At 45.7% G+C, this 25,147-nt stretch overlaps 1 pseudogene; it reads right to left on the reverse strand.

Moving 5' to 3' along the window:
* Positions 1 to 150: 150 nt before the first annotated feature.
* Positions 151 to 25,147, reverse strand: part of LOC139569870 (protoheme IX farnesyltransferase, mitochondrial-like) — a 66,495-nt pseudogene continuing 41,498 nt past the window's right edge.

Here is a 25,147-nt window from a genome sequence, read left to right on the forward strand (position 1 = left end):
AGTTTGAACAGCTCGTCATAAACCCACTGCTTCATCGTGAAACACAAGATGAGGTATCAGTACTGTGTGTGTGTGTGTGTGTGTGTGTGTGTGTGTGTGTGTGTGTGTGTGTGTGTGTGTGTGTGTGTGTGTGTGTACATTGTGTGTGTCCTACAGTTCAGTACCTGTGTCCAGAGTGGCCGTCCTGTCCATGACAGGGGGAATGGCCCCCACCACGGCTCCCACCCAGGTATTGGTGGTGCTGAGCCTCTTCAGGGGGGTGTAACAGCAGGTGTAGAGGAAGATGTTGAGGGCCCCCAAGGGCCCTTTAGAGTGTTCACAGCCAGGGTCACCACGATGATACCAGGGACCCCACAGGCTAAGGTAAAGCCCACCGCATGGAGAGGACTGAGGGAGACAGAGAGAAAGGATAGAGGGAGAGGGAAGGACAAAGTTAGGGAAGTACAGAAAGAGGGAGGGGGGGAGCGGGAGGGAGGCAGAGAAAGACACAATCTTAATACAACTTTCCCCACATTTGTATTTCACCAACAACAAATTCAGCAAGCAATAGCAATACTGAACACGGGGCTTAACGACAGAGAGAATACTGAACACCGGGCTTAACGACAGAGCGAATACTGAACACCGGGCTTAAAAGACAGAGCGAATACCAATCACCGGGCTTAAAGACAGAGCGAAAACTTGAGTGGGTTTAGTCGCTGACGTGGTCTTCCTGTCTGGGTTGGCGCCCCCACCCCCTTGGGTTGTGCCGTGGCAGAGATCTTTGTTGGCTATACTCGGCCTTGTCTCAGGATGGTAAGTTGGTGGTTGAAGATATCCCTCTAGTGGTGTGGGGGCTGTGCTTTGGCAAAGTGGGTGGGGTTATATCCTCCCTGTTTGGCCCTGTCCGGGGGTATCATCGGATGGGGCCACAGTGTCTCCTGACCCCTCCTGTCTCAGCCTCCAGTATTTATGCTGCAGTAGTTTGTGTGTCGGGGGGCTAGGGTCAGTCTGTTATATCTGGAGTATTTCTCCTGTCTTATCCTGTGTCCTGTGTGAATTTAAGTATGCTCTCTCTAATTCTCTCTTTCTCTCTTTATTTCTTTCTCTCTCTCGGAGGACCTGAGCCCTAGGACCATGCCTCAGGACTACCTGGCATGATGACTCCTTGCTATCCCCAGTCCACCTGGCCATGCTGCTGCTCCAGTTTCAACTCCTCTGCCTGCGGCTATGGAACCCTGACCTGTTCACTGGACGTGCTACCTGTCCCAGACCTGCTGTTTTCAACTCTCTAGAGACAGCAGGAGCGGTAGAGATACTCTCAATGATCGGCTATGATAAGCCAACTGACATTTATTCCTGAGGTGCTGACTTGTTGCACCCTCGACAACTACTGTTATTATTATTATTTGACCATGCTGGTCATTTATGAACATTTGAACATCTTGGCCATGTTGTGTTATAATCTCCACCCGGCACAGCCAGAAGAGGACTGACCACCCCTCGTAGCCTGGTTCCTCTCTAGATTCTTCCTAGGTTTTGGCCTTTCTAGGGAGTTTTTCCTAGCCACCGTGCTTCTACACCTGCATTGCTTGCTGTTTGGGGTTTTAGGCTGGGTTTCTGTACAGCACTTTGATATATCAGCTGATGTAAGAAGGGCTATATAAATACATTTGATTTGAATCCCGAACACCGGGCTTAATAACCTCTTGTCACTATAGGGGGTGCTGTTTCAACTTGGACATTTATCGTTCCCAAATTAACCTGCCTCGTACTCAATTCTTGCTCATACAATATGCATATTATTATTACTATTGGATAGAAAACAATCTCTAGTTTCTAAAACCGTTTGAATTATGTCTGTGGGTGATCCAGAACTCTTTCTGCAGCGAAATTCATGACAGGAACTGCGAAGGTCTGAAAACGAGGCTCTGTTCTCAGATCAGTTTAAAGCTCTGTATGTATCCTATGGGTCGACATGAACTGCACCCGCCTTCCCCTGGATGTCAGTAACCAATGAGAATTGGAATGGAGTTTCTACGTAGATCTCAGCCCTTATAAAAGGCCAAGGAACGAAGGGAGCTCTCTTTTCGACGTTCGTCATTACGCAAAGCAAGACCTCAGGATGGCATTTTGAAACGCTCAGTTATCGGCCTTAGATATATCCGTCTGTAATTTAATTCGATATAGGTGTTAGAAACATCATAACGAAGTTATTTTAAACCGAGTTATATCAGTTTATGCGAGTATATTGCTATTTTCGGAATTTCCTTAGTATTGCGTTTTGAACATTTGGGCATGTTGTGGCCACATAGCTATTGTTAGCTGCTAAATCCGAAGTTGAAGATGACGTTTTACAACCAAGCAACGATTATTTTGGACAAAGGACAACTTGCCCAAGATTCTGATGGAAGCTCGTCCAAAAGTAAGAGCTATTTATGATGTTATTCCGTATTTATGTGGAAAAATGTAAATGGATTTGTCCGCCATTATTGCGGCACTGGTCTGGCTGTAACGCACACTGTATGTCTAGTAACGTTCATTTTAAAAATCTAACACAGCGGTTGCATTAATAACTAATGCATCTTTCATTTGCTGTCCAACCTGTATTTTTTAGTCAAGTTTACGATTATTTATTGATTAGATTAGGTGCGCCTCCAAGATGGCGCCGGCCAGAATGCATGAAATGTTGCTAGTGATCACATTGTATAACCACGATTTGTGCTGCTAAATATGCACATTTTCGAACAAAACCTATATGCATTGTGTAATATGATGTTACAGGACTGTCATCTGATGAAGTATATCAAGGTTAGTCAAAAATTATATATCTTTTGCTGGATTGTCACGATCGCTAACATTTGCTGCTGGTAAATGCGGTTGTGTTTCTGGCTATTGTGGTAAGCTAATACAATGCTATATTGTGTTTTCGCTGTAAAACACTTAAAAAATCTGACATATTGGCTGGATTCACAAGATGTTGGGCTTTCATTTGCTGTACGCTGTGTATTTTTCAGAAATGATTTATGATGAGTAATTATGTATTTGACGTTGGTCTCTGTAATTATTCTGGCTGCATCGACGCTATTTCAGATTGCAGCTGCAATGTAGAACTGTGATTTATACCTGAAATATGCACATTTTTCTAACAAAACATATGCTATACAATAAATATGTTATCAGACTGTCATTTGATGAAGTTGTTTCTTGGTTAGTGGCTATTTATATCTTTATTTGGTCGAATTTGTGATAGCTACTGATGGAGTAAAAAACTGGTGGAGTAAAAAAAGTGGTGTCTTTTGCTAACGTGGTTAGCTAATAGATTTACATATTGTGTCTTCCCTGTCTTCTAAAAATCAGAAATGATGGCTGGATTCACAAGATCTGTATCTTTCATCTGGTGTCTTGGACTTGTGATTTAATGATATTTAGATGCTAGTATTTACTTGTGGCGCTATGCTAGGCTATGCTAGTCAGCTTTTTTACTGATGGGGGTGCTCCCGGATCCAGGTTTGGGAGGAATTAGAGGTTAAAGACAGAGCGAATACCGAACTCCGGGCTTAAAGACAGAGCAAATACCGAACTCCGGGCTTAAAGACAGAGCGAATACCGAACACCGGGCTTAAAACTTCTTAGGGATCAAATCCCGTTAACGGGATCGATTTGACAACATCCGGTGAAATGGCAGATCGTCAAATTCAAATAAAATGATTAGAAATATTTAACTTTCATACAATCACAAGTGCAATACACCAAATTAAAGCTCTACTTTTTGTTAATACAGCCACCATGTCAGATTTCAAAAAGGCTTTACGACGAAAGCAAACCATGCTATTATCTGAGGACAGCACCCCATCAAACAAACACATGACAATCATATTTCAACCCGCCAGGCGCGACACAAAACTCAGAAATAACGATATAATTCATGCCTTACCTTTGAATAGCTTCTTCTGTTGGCACTCCAAAATGTCCCATAAACATCACAAATGGTCCTTTTGTTAGATAAATTCCATCGTTATATCTCCAAAATGTCCATTTATTTGGCACGTTTGATTCAGAAAAACATCGGTTCCAACTCGCCCGACATGACTACACATTATCTAATAAGTTACCTGTAAACTTTGTCCAAACATTTCAAACATTCCTAATCCAAATTTAGGTATTTTTTAATGTAAATAATCAATGAAATTTAAGACGGGATTAACTGCGTTCAATAGCGGATCAAATTAAAGTGGAGCGAGCCTCAGGTCGCGCGCCCCAACCACAACAGTACACTTGGCTATCCACCCAGATAGGAAATGGCTACTTCTTCATTTCTCAAAGGAAAAACATCAACCAATTTCTAAAGACTGTTGACATCTAGTGGAAGCGATAGGAACTGCAAGCATATTTCTATTAAAACGGGCTTGCAATAGAAATATAATAGAAAACAGATTGACCTCAAAAAAATTTTTCCCTGGATGGATTGGGCTCGGGGTTCCGCCTGCCAAATCAGTTCTGTTACACTCACAAACATTATTCAAACAGTTTTAGAAACTTCAGAGTGTTTTCTATCCAAATATACCAATAATATGCATATCCTAGCTTCTGGGCCTGAGTAGCAGGCAGTTTACTTTGGGCATGCTTTTCATCCGGACGTGAAAGTACTGCCCCCTAGCCCAAAGAAGTTTTAAAGACAGAGCGAATACTGAACACCGGGCTTAAAGACAGAGTGAATACTAAACACCGGGCTTAAAAACAAAGAGAATACTGAACACCTGGCTTAAAGACAGACTGAAAAAGGGAATAGAACAATTGCTCAATCCCCATCACAGATCTACAATGAAGCCTTAATGGTCTGATTGAGAAATGCAGACATGTGGAGATTATAGGATAAGATGATAATAGCCCCACATGCAAAGACACACACACACACACACAAACAGCGAGCGCCACAGAGCCGGGCCACAGAGCCGGGCCACAGGGCCGGGCCACAGGGCCGGGCCACACACTCAGACAGTTTGCGGCGGAACGGCGCATAGTCTGAATACAGGGGCTTAGAGGAGAGCTCATGTGATCAGCATTTGTCAGGGATAAAAGATGCCCTGCAAGACAAAGAGTGTGGCTACGTGGCTGTAGGCATTACACACGTCCAGAGATCAAACCCTCCTCAGCCCTAACTACAGAGACTCCGGCTTTTAACCGGATGAAGACTTCCTCCTTCTCTCTCTAGCTTTTATTGAAAGCAGCTAGCTACAGACTGGTTCAAATTCAAAAGTAAATACTTTGTAAATTAGAGGGGGGTAGGTTTGGAGATTAAAATCTTGACCAAATGCAGCAGGCCTTCAGAAGAGAAAACTGGGCTTTTATTTTCTGTCGAGTTCAGGAGATAGTGTATTAATGGGATTAGTGGTGTTATTTCTGTTTTATGTGCCCGTGGTGGTGGTGAGTCCTGTGTGTGTGTAGGCTGAGTTTGGGTTATCTCTGTGTGGGTCGAAGTACGGAATGTGTCACGCGGCCTGAGGGGGGTTATCTGGCTTTTGTTTACAGTTTATTTATTTTGTACTTTTACCCCTTTATCTCCCCAATTTCGTGGAATCCAATCGGTAGTTATAGTCAACGGGAGAGGCGAAGGTCGATATCCTAATATGGGCATATCAACTTCCTAACACATCATATCTGCTCTTTGGCCCATGCGTCTTCCGAGATCCATGCGTACTCTGAAACACGACCCTGCCAAGCAGCACTGCTTCTTGACACACTGCTCGATTAACCCGGAAGACAGCCGCACCAATGTTTCGGAGGAAACACCTGCCGACACCTGCCGACCATGTCAGCGTGCAGGCGCCCGGCCCTCCAAAAGGAGTCGCTAGAGCTCAATGAGACAAGGACTTCCTGGCCGGCCAAACCCTCTCCTAACCCGGACAATTGTGCGCCGCCTCATGGGTCTCCCGGTCGGCTGCGACACAACCTGGTATCAAACCCAGATCTGTAGTGAAGCCTCAAGCACTGCGATGCAGTGCCTTAGACTGCTGCGCCACTCGGGGGACCCTCGTTGTTTACAGTCTGACACTGTCCCAGTCATAACACGGTCAGCCAGGTGGGTAAAGTCAGCTCTAAACACTAAGGCAATGAATCTGAAGCTGGCTGGCTATCAGAGGGAACTTACTCTCCACAACCGGGGGATAAAAGGTCTTCACCAAGTTCTAAGTTACTCAAGCTATAGTGAGAGAATGAAGAGACGATGAGGATTCATACAGGAACATAAGTTGAAGGGGTGTCTCAGAGTGATGAGGGGTGGATAGTCTCAGGCATCCAGGCTTTTCCAATTAGATCAATGAAAAGGGCTACACTAAGGAATGTGTATGTGTTCAATTGAAATGATATCAAGAGTGTGAGGTGCAAGAGGAGATGGTGGTGAGGTGAGCCGTCTCTCTCTCTCCCCCCATCTCTCCCCCGTCTCTACCCCCCCCCCACCGCCGTCTCTCTCTGAATTGGTTATGTTCCAGAACCACCACATGCTTCAACATCACACCACAATAGAGAATGACTCAATTTAATTGAAAGATTAGAGGGAGAGGAGAGCTCTGACAAGATGTACAGAACGTTTATCAAAGATATCCACCAGAACGCTTGGTTATATAAGAGAAAAAAAATTTTTCCTCATTGAGCATATTTTATAATCGGAGCTAAGCTTGAGCTGGGTCCAGGGAGCCTCATGGAGAGAGAGAAAGAGAGAGAGAGAGAGAGAGAGAGAGAGAGAGAGAGAGAGAGAGAGAGAGAGAGAGAGAGAGAGAGAGAGAGAGAGAGAGAGAGAGAGAGAGCGGATGGAGAGAGAGAGAGCGGATGGAGAGAGAGAGACAGCGAATGGAGAGAGAGAGAGAGCGGATGGAGAGAGAGAGCGGATGGAGAGAGAGAGAGAGAGCGGATGGGGAGAGAGAGAGCGGATGGAGAGAGAGAGGATGAAGAGAGAGAGAGAGCGGATGGAGAGAGAGAGAGCAGATGGGGAGAGAGAGAGAGAGAGAGCGGATGCGGAGAGAGAGAGAGAGAGCTGATGGGGAGAGAGAGAGAGAGAGAGCTGATGGGGAGAGAGAGATAGCGGATGGGGAGAGAGAGAAAGAGCGGATGGAGAGAGAAAAAGCGGATGGAGAGAGACAGCGGATGGAGAGAGAAAAAGCGGATGGAGAGAGAAAAAGCGGATGGAGAGAGAAAGAGCGGATGGAGAGAGAAAAAGCGGATGGAGAGAGAAAGAGCGGATGGAGAGAGAAAGAGCGGATGGAGAGAGAAAGAGCGGATGGAGAGAGAAAAAGCGGATGGAGAGAGAAAGAGCGGATGGAGAGAGAAAGAGCGGATGGAGAGAGAAAGAGCGGATGGAGAGAGAAAAAGCGGATGGAGAGAGAAAGAGCGGATGGAGAGAGAAAGAGCGGATGGAGAGAGAAAGAGCAGATGGAGAGAGAAAGAGCGGATGGAGAGAGAAAGAGCGGATGGAGAGAGAAAAAGCGGATGGAGAGAGAAAAAGCAGATGGGGAGAGAAAAAGCGGATGGAGAGAGAGAAAGCGGGTGGAGAGAGAGAAAGCGGGTGGAGAAAGAGAATGTGAGATGCTGAGGGCTTGTTTGACAGCGACTGTAACGGTTGTCTAGGCCACAAATGGCACCTTATTCCCTATATAGTGCACTACTTAGGCTATGGTCATATTCCCTATGTAGGAAATGGGGTGCCATTTGGGACCCAGTTGTAGCTATCCAGCTGGTCCACAGGTTACGTGTGTGTCACACACATTACTCAGTCACGTCAACAACAGGAGGTACGGACACAGCCAAGCTGTGTTTGGAGAACAGTCTACATTCTGAATCACCAAATCAACAAGAGGAGTGTCCTTTAAACAACACGTCCCATGAGGATTCCACTGTGGACATGACGAGATAGGGCCAGGTCAGGGTTCAACAGTTGTTATGGTAGGAGTCTTCTCATTTACCCTGGAGTTCCCCTAGTCCAGGGATCATCAACTAGATTCAGCCAGGGGACGATTTGTTCTTGAGCGGATGGTCAGGAGGCCTGGAACATAATACTAAGAATTTGTAGACTGCAAATTGACCCACGAGAAGCTGAAACATGGTCCAGTGTGCCTCAGTTGGTAGAGCATGGCGTTGCAACGCCATGGTTGTGGGTTCGATTCCCACGGTGGACCAGTATGGGAATAAAGTATGAAAACTCACTACTGTAAGTTGGTAAATCTGCTAAAAATGACTAAAGAAATATCATATTTGACTAAAACCTAATCATTTCAAGTCTTGCTTACATTTGTATACAATCACATATCTCTCTATTATGCGTGGGAATACTTTGGAACAGATTTTCCAAATTAAAATCACTTGAAGCTGATTTGTTGGCGTTTTGACCCTTTTTAATTTCCCCCCACCAGTTGGGGAACCCTGCCCTATGCTGTGTGTGCATGTAGGCTACCATGCTTCAGAACCAGCACAATAATTAGGCTTCTAGCTTCTAGGTGGCAGGTAGCCTAGCTGTTAAGAGTGTTTGGCCAGTAACCAAAAGGTCGCTGGTTTGAATCCCTGAGCCAACTAGGTGAAGAATCTGTCAATGTGCCATTGAGCAAGGCAGTAATTTGCATGTCTCCTGGCCAATGTTCCCAGCTCCCTGGGACTGCCACGCAGAAATATCAGCCCATGGAGAGGAGCACGACATTGAACTTCACTCAACTTTCTAAAGCAGTGGTCACCAACCGGTCAATTGTCAAACATTTTCTGTAGAAAAACAAGCCTTGTGTTCCATTTTTATTTATTTTTTGTCTAGGGCTGTTAGATGCACCCGATTCAGCTGCCCTGCGCGCCGGGTAGGCGAACTGTGCCATTTTTAACCATTTCATGTGTCAGAAGGCACAAACTCTGCCTTCCCGGCAAGACCAGAAAGCAAATTAAGAGCACTATAGGCCTACCACTTGCCAATCGGATGGCTCAGATGACCGTGTCTACAGTAATGTAGCAGGCATAAAAGAAAGCAACAGCAAAGTTGATACTGTGAGAATTCAAAACATTTAAAACTATGACTAGAGAGACTCAACGAATACAGCAAAGAGATGCTGTTTTTATGAGTGGGTTCATGTCATAAAATGGACATTCTTCCCATTTCCACTCAGCGCTACAACAAGCGGTGCAGCAGTAGTTAATGAGTAAGAAAGTGTATCTATAGGCTTGCATTGTTATGAATATCAATAAATATTTATATTTCTCTGGTCATAGGAGTAACAACATGAATTTGTGCATGATGCAGAAATAATGTGTTGCGACTCAAGTTTGGCCATCAGCTGGAAGACGGTGTCTATTTTTGGTCAGTGTCAGTGGAGGAAAGGGAGAGCGGAGGGATGTTGAGAGGTGGACCCTCAAGTCTGCTGCTCTCTCCCCCCACTGTGACTGACCATCATATGTAGGCACCATCAGCCCAGTAAAATACAAATAAAAAGCTAATTATTTAAATGTATGTTCACTCAGCTGTTCTTCACAAGTAATACAACGGGATCTATTACCGGTGTGATCATACAGTATAGCCTACCTCAAATGTTGAAATATATATATTTTTTAAATGCCTGAACATCAGCAGGGCAATTCAAGCAATATATGGGGTGGTAAAGTATTGGGCCTATAGCTTACTGCACAAACCTCATTGCTACAGTACAGTTTTTAATTGGTTAATGTTGCATAAGCTTACGTTTTTTAAGTCATGTAAAAAAAAGATCTGATCGGTAGTTCTCGGCTTGCATTTTGATTCAAAGTGATCCAGAAGAGGTTGGTGACCACTGTTCTGCAGTTTTCTTTGTTAACACTATCAATGTTCTCCCTGAGTGCTGCCTGCTCTCACTCACACAGCTCCCCATCACATGATCGGGCATTTCTAACAGGCTACAAGTGAAGATTAACACATCGGGGACACAACTGCACTCGTCCTTATCCAATTCCGAGTTGCGTATAAATGCAGCAGAAAAATTTCCCTTTATCAGGACACTGTCTTTCAAAGATAATTCACAAAAATCCAAATAACTTCACAGATCTTCATCATAAAGGGTTTAAACACTGTTTCCCATGCTTGTTCAATGAACCATAAACAATTCATGAAAATGCACTTGTGGAACAGTCGATAAGACACTAACAGTGCATTTTTTATAAAAAATGTGCATTTTTTATAATGAAGATTATCTTCCCCAAACTTGAAACACACACTGCGTACGGTGTGTGCTAGTTAGGTTCTACACCTGTTTTAAAGCGGATAAATGTGCTTTATTTAAGAAGTTATTCGGCCACTTTAGTTGTGATACAAACCTTGACTAAACATATAGGCATATTTATTTATTTATTTTTATTTCACTTTTATTTAACCAGGTAGGCAAGTTCTCATTTACAATTGCGACCTGGCCAAGATAAAGCAAAGCAGTTCGACATATACAACAACACAGAGTTACACATGGAGTAAAACAAACATACAGTCAATAATACAGTACAAAAATAAGTCTATATACAATGTGAGCAGATGAGGTGAGATTAGGGAGGTAAAGGCAAAAAGGCCATGGTGGCGAAGTAAATACAACATAGCAAGTAAAACACTGGAATGGTAGATTTGCAATGGAAGAATGTGCAAAGTAGAGATAGAAATAATGGGGTGCAAAGGAGCAAAATAAATAAATACAGTAGGGGGAGAGGTAGTTGTTTGGGCTAAATTATAGATGGGCTATGTACAGGTGCAGTAATCTGTGAGCTGCTCTGACAGCTGGTGCTTAATTGATAGGGGGCGCAATTTTAACATATGGCAAAATATGCGTACCCATTTCAAACTGCCTATTTCTCAGCCCCCGAAACTAGAACATGCATATAATAGTCAGATTATGATAGAAAACACTCTGAAGTTTCCAAAACTGTAAGAATTTTGTCTGTGAGTTATTGCAGTTTTATTGCAGGTGAAAACCTGAGAAAATTTCAAGCAGGAAGTGGCACTCATTTTGAGAGCTCTGTGTTCCAATGCCTTCCTATCGCATTTGTGAAGTCACATCAATAAGACCTCTTTTTCTATGTCTTCCCTAAGGTGTCAACAGCCTTTAGACGTAGTTTCAGGCCTTTATTTTGAAGGATGAGCCTGCAAGAGCACATTGGGTAAGTGGACAGGTGGGGGCTCTCTGGGTGATTTTTGCGCAAATCTGAAAGGTAGCCATTGTCTCTCTCGCTCCTAGTGAGAAGCCAACTGTCCCGGTTGATTTATTATCGAATAGATATGTGAAAAACACAATGAAGTTGGATCAAAAACAACGTTTGGCATGTTTATGTGGACATTATGGATATAATTAGGATTTTTTTCCGCCGTTGTCGCGAACACTTTTTCCGGTGGATTCCTGGTCATGACGCATCAAACAAACGGAGGTATTTGGATATAAAACATATCTTTATGGAACAAAAGGAATATTTGCTGTCTAACTGGGAGTCTCGTGAGTGAAACCAACCGAAGATCAACAAAGGTAAACGATTCATTTGATTGCTTTGCTGGTTTTTGTTACCGAGTTACCTGGCGCTAGCTGTTCTTATTGTTTTGTCTAGCGATCAATACATTTACACAAACGCTTGTATTGCTTTCGCTGGAAAGCATAATTTCAAAATCTGAGACGACAGATGGATTAACAAAAGGCTAAGCTGTGTTTTGCAATATTGCACTTGTGATTTCATGAAATTATATTTTATGATTACCCTCTGGCGCTAGACTACGCTATGCTAGTCAGGGTTTTTAATGACAGAAATCCTGGATCCGGGATGGGTATGACTGAAAGGTTAAAGCTAGTGAGGGAGATAAGTGTTTCCAGTTTCAGACATTTTTGTAGTTCATTCCAGTCATTGGCAGCAGAGAACTGGAAGGAGAGGCGGCCAAAGGAAGAATTGGTTTTGGGGGTGACCAGCGAGATTTACCTGCTGGAGCGCGTGCTACAGGTGGGTGATGATATGGTGACCAGCGAGCTGAGATAAGGGGGGACTTTACCTAGCAGGGTCTTGTAGATGACCTGGAGCCAGTGGGTTTGGCGACGAGTATGAAGCGAGGGCCAACCAACGAGAGCGTACAGGTCGCAGTGGTGGGTAGTATATGTGGCTTTGGTGACAAAACGGATGGCACTGTGATAGACTGCATCCAATTTATTGAGTAGGGTATTGAAGGCTATTTTGTAAATGACATCGCCGAAGTCGAGGATCGGTAGGATGGTCAGTTTTACGAGGGTATGTTTGGCTGCATGAGTGAAGGATGCTTTGTTGCGAAATAGGAAGCCAATTCTAGATTTAACTTTGGATTGGAGATGTTTGATGTGAGTCTGGAAGGAGAGCTTACAGTCTAACCAGACACCTAGGTATTTGTAAGTCAGAACCGTCCAGAGTAGTGATGTTGGACAGGCGGGCAGGTGCAGGCAGCGATTGTTTGAAGAGCATGCATTTAGTTTTACTTGTATTTAAGAGCAATTGGAGGCCACGGAAGGAGAGTTGTATGGCATTGAAGCTCGTCTGGAGGGTTGTTAACACAGTGTCCAAAGAAGGGCCAGAAGTATACAGAATGGTGTCGTCTGCGTAGAGGTGGTTCAGAGACTCACCAGCAGCAAGAGCAACATCATTGATGTATACAGAAGAGAGTCGGTCCAAGAATTGAACCCTGTGGCACCCCCATAGAGACAGCCAGAGGCCCGGACAACAGGCCCTCCGATTTGACACACTGAACTCTATCAGAGAAGTAGTTGGTGAACCAAGCGAGGCAATCATCTGAGCAACCAAGGCTATCGAGTCTGCCGATGAGGATGTGGTGATTGACAGAGTCGAAAGCCTTGGCCAGGTCAATGAATACGGCTGCACAGTATTGTTTCTTATCGATGGCGGTTAGGATATCTTTTAGGACGTTGAGCGTGGCTGAGGTGCACCCATGACCAGCTCTGAAACCAGATTGCATAGCGGAGAAGGTATGGTGGGATTTGAAATGGTCGGTAATCTGTTTGTTGACTTGGCTTTCGAAGACCTTAGAAAGGAAGGGTAGGATAGATATAGGTCTGTAGCAGTTTGGATAAAGAGTGTTCCCCCTTTGAAGAGGGGGATGACCGCAGCTGCTTTCCAATCTTTGGGAATCTCAGACGACACGAAAGAGAGGTTGAACAGGCTAGTAATAGGGGTTGCAACAATTTCGGCAAGATAATTTTAGAAAGAAAGGGTCCAGATTGTCTAGCACGGCTGATTTGTAGGGGTCCAAATTTTGCAGCTCTTTCAGAACATCAGCTGACTGGATTTGGGAGAAGGAGAAATGGGGAAGGCTTGGGCGAGTTGCTGTGTGGTGGGCAGTGCTGTTGACCGGGGTAGGGGTAGCCAGGGGGAAAGCATGGCCAGCCGTAGGAAAATGCTTATTGAAATTCTCAATTATAGTGGATTTATCGGTGGTGACAGTGCTTCCTGTCCTCAGCGCAGTGGGCAGCTGGGAGGAGGTGTTCTTATTCTCCATGGACTTTACAGTGTCCCAGAACCTTTTTGAGTTTGTGTTGCAGGAAGCAAATTTCTGCTTGAAAAAGCTAGCCTTGGCTTTTCTAACTGCCTGTGTATATTGGTTTCTAGCTTCCCTGAAAAGTTGCATATCACAGGGGCTTTTCGATGCTAATGCAGAACGCCATAGGATGTTTGTGTGTTGGTTAAGGGCAGTCAGGTCTGGAGAGAACCAAGAGCTATATCTGTTCCTGGTTCTAAATTTCTTGAATGGGGCATGCTTATTTAAGATGGTGAGGAAGCCATTTAAAAAAATAAACAGGCATCCTCTACTGACGGGATGAGAACAATATCCTTCCAGGATACCCCGGCCAGGTCGATTAGAAAGGCCTGCTCGCTGAAGTGTTTCAGGGAGCGTTTGACAGTGATGAGTGGAGGTCGTTTGACCGCTGACCCGTTACGGATGCAGGCAATGAGGCAGTGATCGCTGAGATCTTGGTTGAAAACAGCAGAGGTGTATTTAGAGGGCAAGTTGGTTAGGATGATGTCTATGAGGGTGCCCGTGTTTACGGCTTTGGGGTGGTACCTGGTAAGTTCATTGATAATTTGTGTGAGATTGAGGGCATCAAGCTTAGATTGTAGGATGGCTGGGGTGTTAAGCATGTTCCAGTTTAGGTCTTCTAGCAGCACGAGCTCTGAAGATAGATGGGGGCAATCAGTTCACATATGGTGTCCAGAGCACAGCTGGGGGCAGAGGGTGGTCTATAGCAGGCGGCAACGGTGAGAGACTTGTTTTTAGAGAGGTGGATTTTTAAAAGTAGAAGTTCAAATTGCTTGGGTACAGACCTGGATAGTAGGACAGAACTCTGCAGGCTATCTAGGGCAGTAGATTGCAACACCGCCCCCTTTGGCCGTTCTATCTTGTCTGAAAATGTTGTAGTTAGGAATGGAGATTTCAGAATTTTTGGTGGTCTTCCTAAGCCAGGATTCAGACACGGCTACAACATCCGGGTTGTATATGGAATAGGCTATATGAGGTGTGGGACTATGATAAAAAAAGGCACAAAAAAAAGTATGCACTGTTTCTTGACTTAAGCTGGGCATCATTCACAAGTGATAATATGTAATTCACAAGTGATAGGCTAATCCTGTCACCCGTCAGACTATTCTTGTTTTAATCTTGTCTTTACATATACTAAATCATATACAGTACCAGTCAAAAGTTTGGACACATCTACTCATTCAAGGATTTTTCTTTATTTTTGTCATTTTCTACATTGTAGAATAATAGTGAAGACATCAAAACTATGAAAATTGTTTTGATTTAGAATGGAACATTATCATGCACCTTTCTCGAAACAGGGGCAAGGGAAAATATATGTCATCCCTGGACTTCACTCGTGAATTGAGGACGCTATTCCTGTGGTTCATTTTCATGCCAGCCAGGTAGGCTATACTCCTGTTGTAAAGAGAAGCAATATTCTTAATATTAGGAAAGTTGAGAAATAAATATAGTAGGTCTAGCCTATAGAAAGCTGATGGAATCCTCCTCTTTTTAAGAGGCCATCACTCTGTTTTCTCACACAATTTCATTACCTGTAGAAATGTTGTTCAACATGAGCTCATGGGCTCTCATGAAGTGTTTGATTAGATTTTCGAATACATTTGCGTTGATGTCAGAGTGATTAGAGGGACAATAGAGTGCTGAGTACCAGACAGTTAGCACGTTTGGTAGGATACTAATGACCATCAGCATCATCAGAGCTTGGCCTGATTACTGTGATTAAACGGTCACTTGAAATTTGACTGCCTTCGTGACTCGTGACCACCGGTGTGGCGATAATACGATCACCGCAACAGCCCTATTTTCAATGCATCATACCGAACCAAGAACTATGCAACAGATTTTGTCGTAGGCAGAACGCATCGGAGTAGGCTTCAATTGCATTGACACTCATGACTCAGGTGCTCCATAACCAATCAGAGCTGCAGTAGGCGTATATGCAAATAGACCATTGCCATACATGGATCTGTGCCATTTACTTTGAACTGGACTGTGTTTAACACATCTTTGAAAAGAGAGTCAGGTAAAGTGTTTTTTTTTTGTCTTAAAGGGACAGTGTTGCATTTTGAGACAGACTTGAATAAGCGAAGTAGCCAATAGGCATGGGGTAGAATAATGTCACGTTCCTGACCTTGTTTTCCTTTTGTATAGTTGTGTTTAGTGGGTCAGGACGTGAGCTGGGTGGGCAGTCTGTGTTGTTTGTTCTATGTTAAGTGTCATTGTTAATTGACCTTGTATGGTTCTCAATCAGAGGCAGGTGTTTGACGTTTCCTCTGATTGAGAACCATATATAGGTAGGTTGTTTCACATTGTTTGGTGTGGGTGGTTGTCTTCCGTGTCTGTGTATGTCGCACCACACGGGACTGTTTCGTTTTCGTTCGTGTATGTAGTCTGTTCCTGTTCGTGCGTTCTTCATATTGTACGTTCGTTTGTTCAGGTCTGTTGACTTCGTTTATTATTTTGTAATTTCTCAAGTGTTCTTCGTGTTTCGTCTTTGTTTAAATAAATCATTATGTATTCATCACCCGCTGCGCCTTGGTCCAATCTCTCACCTAAAGACGACCGTTACAAATAATTTGTCTGATTCTCTGTAATAATGGTATGGGAATAATAATGCATTGTATTTTGTAAAGTGATTTCTTGTATCAGACAACAACACTTTCAGTCACCTCCTTGTCTGAAGTGTGTGTGTGTGTGTGATGCTGTGCCTTGCGTGCACAGCAGCACTACTGTTTCATTGAAGGTGTACCCACGGCGCTCCTGCCTCCCCACGGCGCTCCCTGCCTCCCCACGGCGCTCACTGCCTCCCCACGGCGCTCCCTACCTCCCCACATTATGATATGAGACACAGAATAACACAGAGCTGCTATTACAGTGATCCCGTTTCCCCACTGGTAACACACTCCACTAGATAGATCAGATACCAATATAGAGATGATAAGGGCAGTGGCAGCATATTTGGTGATGGTATCCAGGTCTCACTCAAAAGAGAGGGATTAAAGTAAAATGATTTTATCCTGGTTAAATAAAGGCTGAATATATTTTATGTCAAAATGTTGTGAGACATAAACAGATGTCGAGAGACAAAGACAGGCTAAGTCCCAAATAGCACGCTATTCCCTATCTAGTGCAGTACCTTTTGACCAGGACCCATAAGACTCTGAACTATATAGGGAATAGGGTGCCATTAGGGATGCACTTTAGAGGAAGTATAATTTTTAGTTTACCTTATCTGTCCTCTGACCAGGGGCCGTTTCTTTGTGCGGTTCATGTTGGAGTCAAAGGGCACCTCAAAGTACTGTGGAGAGGAAATTATGGGTTAATGAATGAGTCATGCAAACACAGACTCCAGATCAGTGGCACTTTCCTCAATAACACCCACACAGACCCCAGATCAGTGGCACTTCCCTAAATAACACCCACACAGACTCCAGATCAGTGGTACTTTCCTAAATAACACCCACACAGACCCCAGATCAGTGGCACTTCCCTAAATAACACCCACACAGACCCCAGATCAGTGGCACTTCCCTAAATAACACCCACACAGACCCCAGATCAGTGGCACTTCCCTAAATAACACCCACACAGACACCAGATCAGTGGCACTTCCCTAAATAACACCCACACAGACCCCAGATCAGTGGCACTTTCCTAAATAACACCATCGCTCTGGTATAGTGGGTGTCTTAACCAATATCATCTTTTATGGGAGAATTAAAAATATCACCACAACTAAATGGTGGTGAACATACACTGAAAAATATTTAGACATCGGTAGTGAAGGAAAGTGATGGGAACAGCTCATGGCAAATCTCTGAGCAGAACAGAGTCTCTTTACGTCACAGTGCAGGGACAGAGGAGGGACAGAGGAGAGTCCCTTTGCATCACAGAGCAGGGACAGAACAGAGTCCCTTTACATCACAGAGCAGGGACAGAACAGAGTTCCTTTGCATCACAGAGCAGAGACAGAACAGAGTCCCTTTGCATCACAGAGCAGGGACAGAACAGAGTCCCTTTGCATCACAGAGCAGGGACAGAGCAGAGTCCCTTTGCATCACAGAGCAGGGACAGAGCAGAGTCTCTACATCACAGAGCAGGGACAGAACAGAGTCCCTTTGTATCACAGAGCAGAGACAGAACAGAGTCCCTTTGCATCACAGAGCAGGGACAGAGCAGAGTCCATTTGCATCACAGAGCAGGGAGAGAACAGAGTCCCTTTGCATCACAGAGCAGGGACAGAACAGAGTCCCTTTACATCACAGAGCAGGGACAGAGGTGGGACAGAGCAGAGTCCCTTTACATCACAGAGCAGGGACAGAACAGAGTCCCTTTGCATCACAGAGCAGGGACAGAACAGAGTCTCTTTACATCACAGAGCAGGGACAGAGGTGGGACAGAACAGAGTCCCTTTACATCACAGAACAGGGACAGAGGTGGGACAGAGCAGAGTCTCTACATCACAGAGCAGGGACAGAGCAGAGTCCATTTGCATCACAGAGCAGGGAGAGAACAGAGTCCCTTTGCATCACAGAGCAGGGACAGAGCAGAGTCCCTTTGCATCACAGAGCAGGGACAGAGGTGGGACAGAGCAGAGTCCCTTTACATCACAGAGCAGGGACAGAACAGAGTCCCTTTGCATCACAGAGCAGGGACAGAACAGAGTCCCTTTACATCACAGAGCAGGGACAGAGGTGGGACAGAGCAGAGTCCCTTTACATCACAGAGCAGGGACAGAACAGAGTCCCTTTGCATCACAGAGCAGGGACAGAACAGAGTCTCTTTACATCACAGAGCAGGGACAGAGGTGGGACAGAACAGAGTCCCTTTACATCACAGAGCAGGGACAGAGGTGGGACAGAGCAGAGTCCCTTTACATCACAGAGCAGGGACAGAACAGAGTCCCTTTGCATCACAGAGCAGGGACAGAACAGAGTCTCTTTACATCACAGAGCAGGGACAGAGGTGGGACAGAACAGTGTCTCTTTACATCACAGAGCAGGGACAGAGGTGGGACAGAACAGTGTCCCTTTACACCACAGAGCAGGGACAGAGGTGGGATGTGGTGGGGGGCGTGACGAGGGGGTTGAAGGGATCTGGGGTACATAGGGGGACAATTATGTGGGAAAACTACTTATTTTTCAGTTTTCTGATCTACTCTGGGGGAGTCTGCTTCAAAGTGGCCCCAAGAGATCAGCGATGTGTGACTAACACACACACACATGGGGGTACTTAAACGCAGGAACTGGCTAATCTGTCTGTGTGTGTGTGTGTGTGTGTGTGTGTGTGTGTGTGTGTGTGTGTGTGTGTGTGTGTGTGTGTGTGTGTGTGTGTGTGTGTGTGTGTGTGTGTGTGTGTGTGTGTGTGTGTGTGTGTGTGTGTGTGTGTGTGTGTGTGTGTGTGTGTGTGTGTGTGTGTGTGTTTATGAGCTATCAGCCTAATGAATAAAACAGAGTACTCGGACCAAAGTCCAGACGACCAGAGAATATCAAGATCCATTACTTTTGAAATATGGATGGAATAAAATAAACAGATAATACACTTCTCTCCATCCTTAAATTACTGGCCGTTTGACATCGGAAAGTCTCCATATTTAAAAACACCCCTGTGGTCGGTAATAGGTTTCACATAGAGTACATTTATATTTTGCTAGAGGCCTCTGGGAGTTGGGTCATACCACTTTAGTGGCACAGCAGGGGAAAAATGTCTTTGCATTAACTGTGACAAAAGAGTCTGTCTGCTTGGCCTGCCTGCATAGTGTTCAGGGAACAAACATCTCCTTGGATAGGCTAGCTAGATGAGTGGCTGCATAACGACCTTCAGGATTCACCTAATAGGGCCCTGGTCAAAGTAGTTCACTAGCCACTATAGGCAATATTGTGCCATTTGGGACACACAGTGAATTGTTCACTATATTCACACACTACTGAGGCGATGAATACAACATTGATTGATGACCAACAGGTAATACTGTACAAACAGGTAGGTACTCTACTAGTCAGGTCTAGACTGCATCCAGAGGTTTGGGTTGATAATTGATGTCTTTCATTTTGTTTTATTGGCTTCTGGCAGCAGAGTGTGTAACACAAACCCACAAGCCACCCACAGTGATAAAGTTAGTGGAGGGATAAGCTAAGTTCCATAGCTTCATGTGTTCCATATAGAGTCAGTCTTCCATCTTTCCCTCCATGATACAGCTGTGGTCCATACAGCACTGTACTGGGCCTGGCCTGACTGTGCTGCAGACCTGGGTTCAAATTAGGGCTGGGCGATATGGCCAAAAAATTTGATCACACTATTTTTCTAATTTTGACAGTCTTTTATGTTTCTTTTTATGTGGGCTGAGTTGCCACTTTTGGGACTATTCTATTGGTCTATTAAGTCAGGCAAGCTCAATCAAGCACAGCTAAAATACAGTGCTTTCATAAAGTATTGAGACTTTTTCCACATATTGTTACGTTACAGCCTTATTCTAAAATTGATGAAATTGTTTTTCACCTCATCAATTTACACATAATACCCCATAATAACAAAGCAAAACAACAATATCACATTTACATAAGTATTCAGACCCTTTACTCAGGACTTTGAAACACCTTTAGCAGTGATTACAGCCTCAAGTTTTTTGCGGTATGATACTACAAGCTTGGCAAACCTGTATTTGGGGAGTTTCTCCCATTATTTTCTGCAGATCCTCTCAAGCTCTGTCAGGTTGGATGGGGAGCGTCGCTTCGCAGCTATTTTGAGTTCTCTCCAGAGATGTTCGATTATGCTCAAGTCCGGGCTTTGACTGGGCTACTCAAGGACATTCAGATACTGGCAATGCCAGTGGCAATGCCACTCCTGCATTGCCTTGGTTGTGTGTTTACGGTCTTTGTCCTGTTGGAAGGTGAACCATCTCCCAAGTCTGATGTCCTGAAAGCTCTGGAGCAGGTTTTCAACAATGATCTCTCTGTACTTTGCTCAGTTCATCTTTCCATCAAACCTGACTAGCCTCCCAGTCCCTGCCACTGAAAAACATCCCCACATCATGATGCTGCCACCACAATGTTTCATCGCAGGGATAGTGTCAGGAGTCCACTTGGCACTTGGCACTTGGCATTCAGGCCAAATATTTCAATCTTGGTTTCATCACACCAGAGCATCTTGTTTCTCATGGTCTGAGTCCTTTAGATGCCTTTTTGGCAAAATCCAAGTGGGCTGTCATGTGCCTTTTACTGAGGAGTGGCTTCTGTCTGGCCACAAATATAAAGGCCTGATTGGTGTAGTGCTGCAAAGATGGTTGTCCTTCTGGAAGGTTCTCCCATCTCCACAGAGGAACTCTGGAGCTCTGTTAGAGTGACCATCGGGTTCTTGGTCACCTCCCTGACTAAGGCCCTTCTCCCCCGATTGCTCAGCTTAGCCGGGCGGCCAGCTCTAGGAAGAGTCATGGTGGTTCCAAACTTCTTCCATCTCAGAATGATGGAGGCAACTGTTCTTGTGGACCTTCAATGCTGCAGAAATGTTTTGGTACCCTTCCCCAGATCATGGCTTAGTTTTTGCTCTGACATGCATTGTCAACTGTGGGACCTTATATAGACAAATTTACCACAGGTGGACTCCAAGTTGTAGAAACATCTCAAGGATCATAAATGGAAACAGGATGCACCTGAGCTCAATTTATTTCGAGATTCCTAGCAAGGGTCTGAATACTAAAAACCTGTTTTCACTTTGTCATTATGCGTATTGTGTGTAGATTAATGAGGAAAAACATTTAATCAATTTTAGAATAAGGCTGTAGCGTAACAAAATGTGGAAAAAGGGAAGGGGTCTGAATACTTTCCGAATGCAGTGTATTTGAAAGAAAACAAATACTATTCTACTGTGGCTGTGGGACCCAGGGCTCAGGCTGAGGTGTTAATTCTATTCCTGGGTCAGGAAACACATCAGGATGTCAGTGGCGGCGGGACGGTACATAGGGGAAAGAGAGAGGGACAGAGCTTCGTACTCCAGCTGGAGTCGCAGACTGGGCCAGAGCAGAACTGGCCCTCAGGCAGACCAAGTTATCACATGCAGGACCGGTCACTGGTCACATAAAAACACAACAATCGTTTCAGTTTCCAATAACGCCATCATTCTGACCTGTACATAAAAACTGACTCCCACCTATCGGACCCTCACATAACTGGACTTCTCTGTGGTTTTCTCTCCCTTCAAGGCCTGTGTGGGGAGGAGGTTAGCTGAAAACAGCCCTGGGGTTTGGAGCTGTACGGACACTGACACACTGGCTGGTTTGGCTATGTGCTTGTCCTCTATGGATGCCTGGATTGATATGAATGTCATACTCTAGTTACTCAGTGAGCCCACTGTGTGTCCGCCGTCTGTCCCCATAACAGTGTGTCCCCTTCTATTCTCCTCCTGTCAGCCTTTCTTTTGGATCACAGCACTACCAGCCCTCTCCTCTCAGCCCATTACTTCCCTACAACCACACAGTCCCATGTTACAACCGTTGGTCCTTGGCTTTAAGCAATTATGCCATTCCACTGTGTGTGTGTGCGTGTGGGCTTGCTTGCATTTGTGTAGGAGCAGGTAAAAAGGGTCAGAGCAGTTCAAAACTGTTTAAAGCTGTTTAAATCTGATTGGCACAATAACACAACCACCTGACAACTTAATCACTTCCTGTTCCTGGGAGACTCTCAGTCCACAACCAATCACATCACGAGGGCGTAAATGTCAATCTGATACCATTTTGAACAGTGGAATGTCAAACACTCTATTACGTGTTCTGTATAAGTAATAGAGACTCTCTGTCCCAGATGGAACCCTATTCCCTTTCTAGTGCATTACTTTTGACCAGGTCCAGAGAGTTTGTGTCAAAAGTGTTGCACTGTAAATGGAATAGGGTGCTATTTGGGAACCAGTCATAAAGAGCTTCTCCCAGCCAGTTAGATTGATGGTGTACAACTGAAAGGAGGTCCAGCCAGAGGGGAGCTGGAAGCTATGGAGGGGTTGTGCTGCTTTTGATTACACACACTCCACCACCACTGTAAAGACAACTATCCACCTGATGAGGGCAGAAAAAAGGGGTGAGACCAGAGAGAGAGAGAGAGACAGAGACACAGAAAGAGACAGAGAGACACAGAGAGAGACAGAGAGAGACAGAGAGAGAGACGGACAGAGAGACGGACAGAGACGGACAGAGAGACCGACAGAGACGGACAATAGGGTACCATACAGACAGTACAGCGGCCAGATCCTGGGGGTATCACAGACAAATTGTGATCCTCCAACCACCACCAGGGATCAATTGATAAAAGGCCTTTCGGAGGAAGAAAGAGAGAGAGAGAGAGAGAGAGTGTGTGTGTGTGTGTGTGTGTGTGTGTGTGTGTGTGTGTGTGTGTGTGTGTGTGTGTGTGTGTGTGTGTGTGTGTGTGTGTGTGTGTGTGTGCACACACACACACAAACATACACACACACAGACCAAAGCAGCTGCTTCCCTCAGGCGTCAATCATAACCACAGTGCTACAGTGTGTGTGTGTTATAACAGTAACCACATACCAGTGTCTGAGGCCAGCCCCATGTGTTATAACAGTAACCACATACCAGTGTCTGAGGCCAGCCCCATGTGTTATAACAGTAACCACATACCAGTGTCTGAGGCCAGCCCCATGTGTTATAACAGTAACCACATACCAGTGTCTGAGGCCAGCCCCATGTGTTATAACAGTAACCACATACCAGTGTCTGAGGCCAGCCCCATGTGTTATAACAGTAACCACATACCAGTGTCTGAGGCCAGCCCCATGTGTTATAACAGTAACCACATACCAGTGTCTGAGGCCAGCCCCATGTGTTATAACAGTAACCACATACCAGTGTCTGAGGCCAGCCCCATTTGGGCACCTCTTACTCTCACGGGGAGAGGGGTTGCCCTACCAACCTACCCACAACAGACACAGCCAGCCAGGCCTCACAAACAACAACAGGAGAGTGACAGAGGTCAGGGCAAGGAACAGCTGTACAGTATCAACCCCACGGCAGTGCCAGCTGACCTAACATCTCTAGCCATCTCCTCCTCTCCCTCTCCTCATTTCTTTCTATCACTCTTTTTGTCTGGTGATTGAGGGAAACCCAGGTGCACTGTGTCTACTCAGTAAACTCGACAGAATCACCAAGTCATCACTTGTTTCGACCCGTCACCTGTTTGTACTGTACACCTGTACATTGACTCGGTACCGGTACCCCCTGTATAAAGCCTCATTATTATGTAATTTTCTTGTGTTACTTTTTGATTTTCAAGTAACCATTTCACGGCAAGGTCTACAACTGTTGTATTCAGAGCATGTGACAAATAATATTCAATTTGACCTGTTTGTACTTCACTGTACACCGATTGGTCCAGTCACCTGTTTGTACTGTACTCTGCAGCTAAAGGGGACATGAGACTGTTCCAACTCCAAACATTCATGGAGTGGTTTCTAGCTTCTCGTACACGCCAATCCTATTTACACACCACCTGAGATTTTAGCTGTTGAGAGGTGCTTGCTCACCGCTCTGGGCCCTCCAACCGGTCCTCTAAAAACCACTCCGTGCTCACAGGGGGAAAAAAACTGCCACTCCAAATTCGCTCCATTCATTAAAATCACAATTTAACTGTTACAGCTGTCGTCGGAATGAGACCAAGGTGCAGCGTGGTAGCCGTACAGTTTGAATTTATTAAATGAACACCAAAAAAACAAGAAAGATAAACGACACGTAAAGGTTCGGGACGTAGCCCCCGCTCCCTACGCTGATCCCTCCGCTTCTGTGGAACCGGACAGTGGATCGTCGCCGGAGACTCCGGACTGGGGACCGTCGCCGGAGGCTCCGGACTGTCGCCGGAGGCTCCGGACTGGGGACCGTCGCCGGAGGCTCCGGACTGGGGACCGTCGCCGGAGGCTCCGGACTGGGGACCGTCGCCGGAGGCTCCGGACTGGGGACCGTCGCCGGAGGCTCCGGACTGAGGACCGTCGCCGGAGGCTCCGGCCTGGGGACCGTCGCCAGAGGCTCCGGACTGGGGACCGTCGCCGGAGGCTCCGGACTGGGGACCGTCGCCGGAGGCTCCGGACTGGGGACCGTCTCTGGAGGCTCCGGACTGGGGACCGTCTCTGGAGGCTCCGGACTGGGGACCGTCTCTGGAGGCTCCGGACTGGGGACCGTCTCTGGAGGCTCCGGACTGGGGACCGTCACTGGAGGCGACGGAGACATACTGGAGGCCTGGTACGTGGAACCTGAACAGGTCTCACCGGACTGAGGAGACGTACTGGAAGCCTGGCGCGTGGAGCTACCACAGAGCTTACCAGGCTGGTGAGACATACTGGAGGCCTGGCACGTGGAACCGGAACAGGTCTCACCGGACTGGGGAGATGCACTGGAAGCCTGGTGCGTGGAACAGGCACCGGATACACTGGGCCGTGGAGGCGCACTGGAGGTCTCGAGCGTAGAGCTGGCACAACCCGTCCTGGCTGTATGCCCACTTCCGCCCGGCAAATGCAGGGCGCTGGTACAGAGCGCACCGGCCTGTGAATGCTCACTGGAGACACCGTGCGCATCACCGCATAACACGGTGCCTGACCAGTCACACACTCCCCACGGTAAGCACGGGGAGT

This window comes from Salvelinus alpinus, chromosome 3 (assembly GCF_045679555.1).
Source record: "Salvelinus alpinus chromosome 3, SLU_Salpinus.1, whole genome shotgun sequence".
Taxonomy (NCBI): Eukaryota; Metazoa; Chordata; class Actinopteri; order Salmoniformes; family Salmonidae; genus Salvelinus; species Salvelinus alpinus.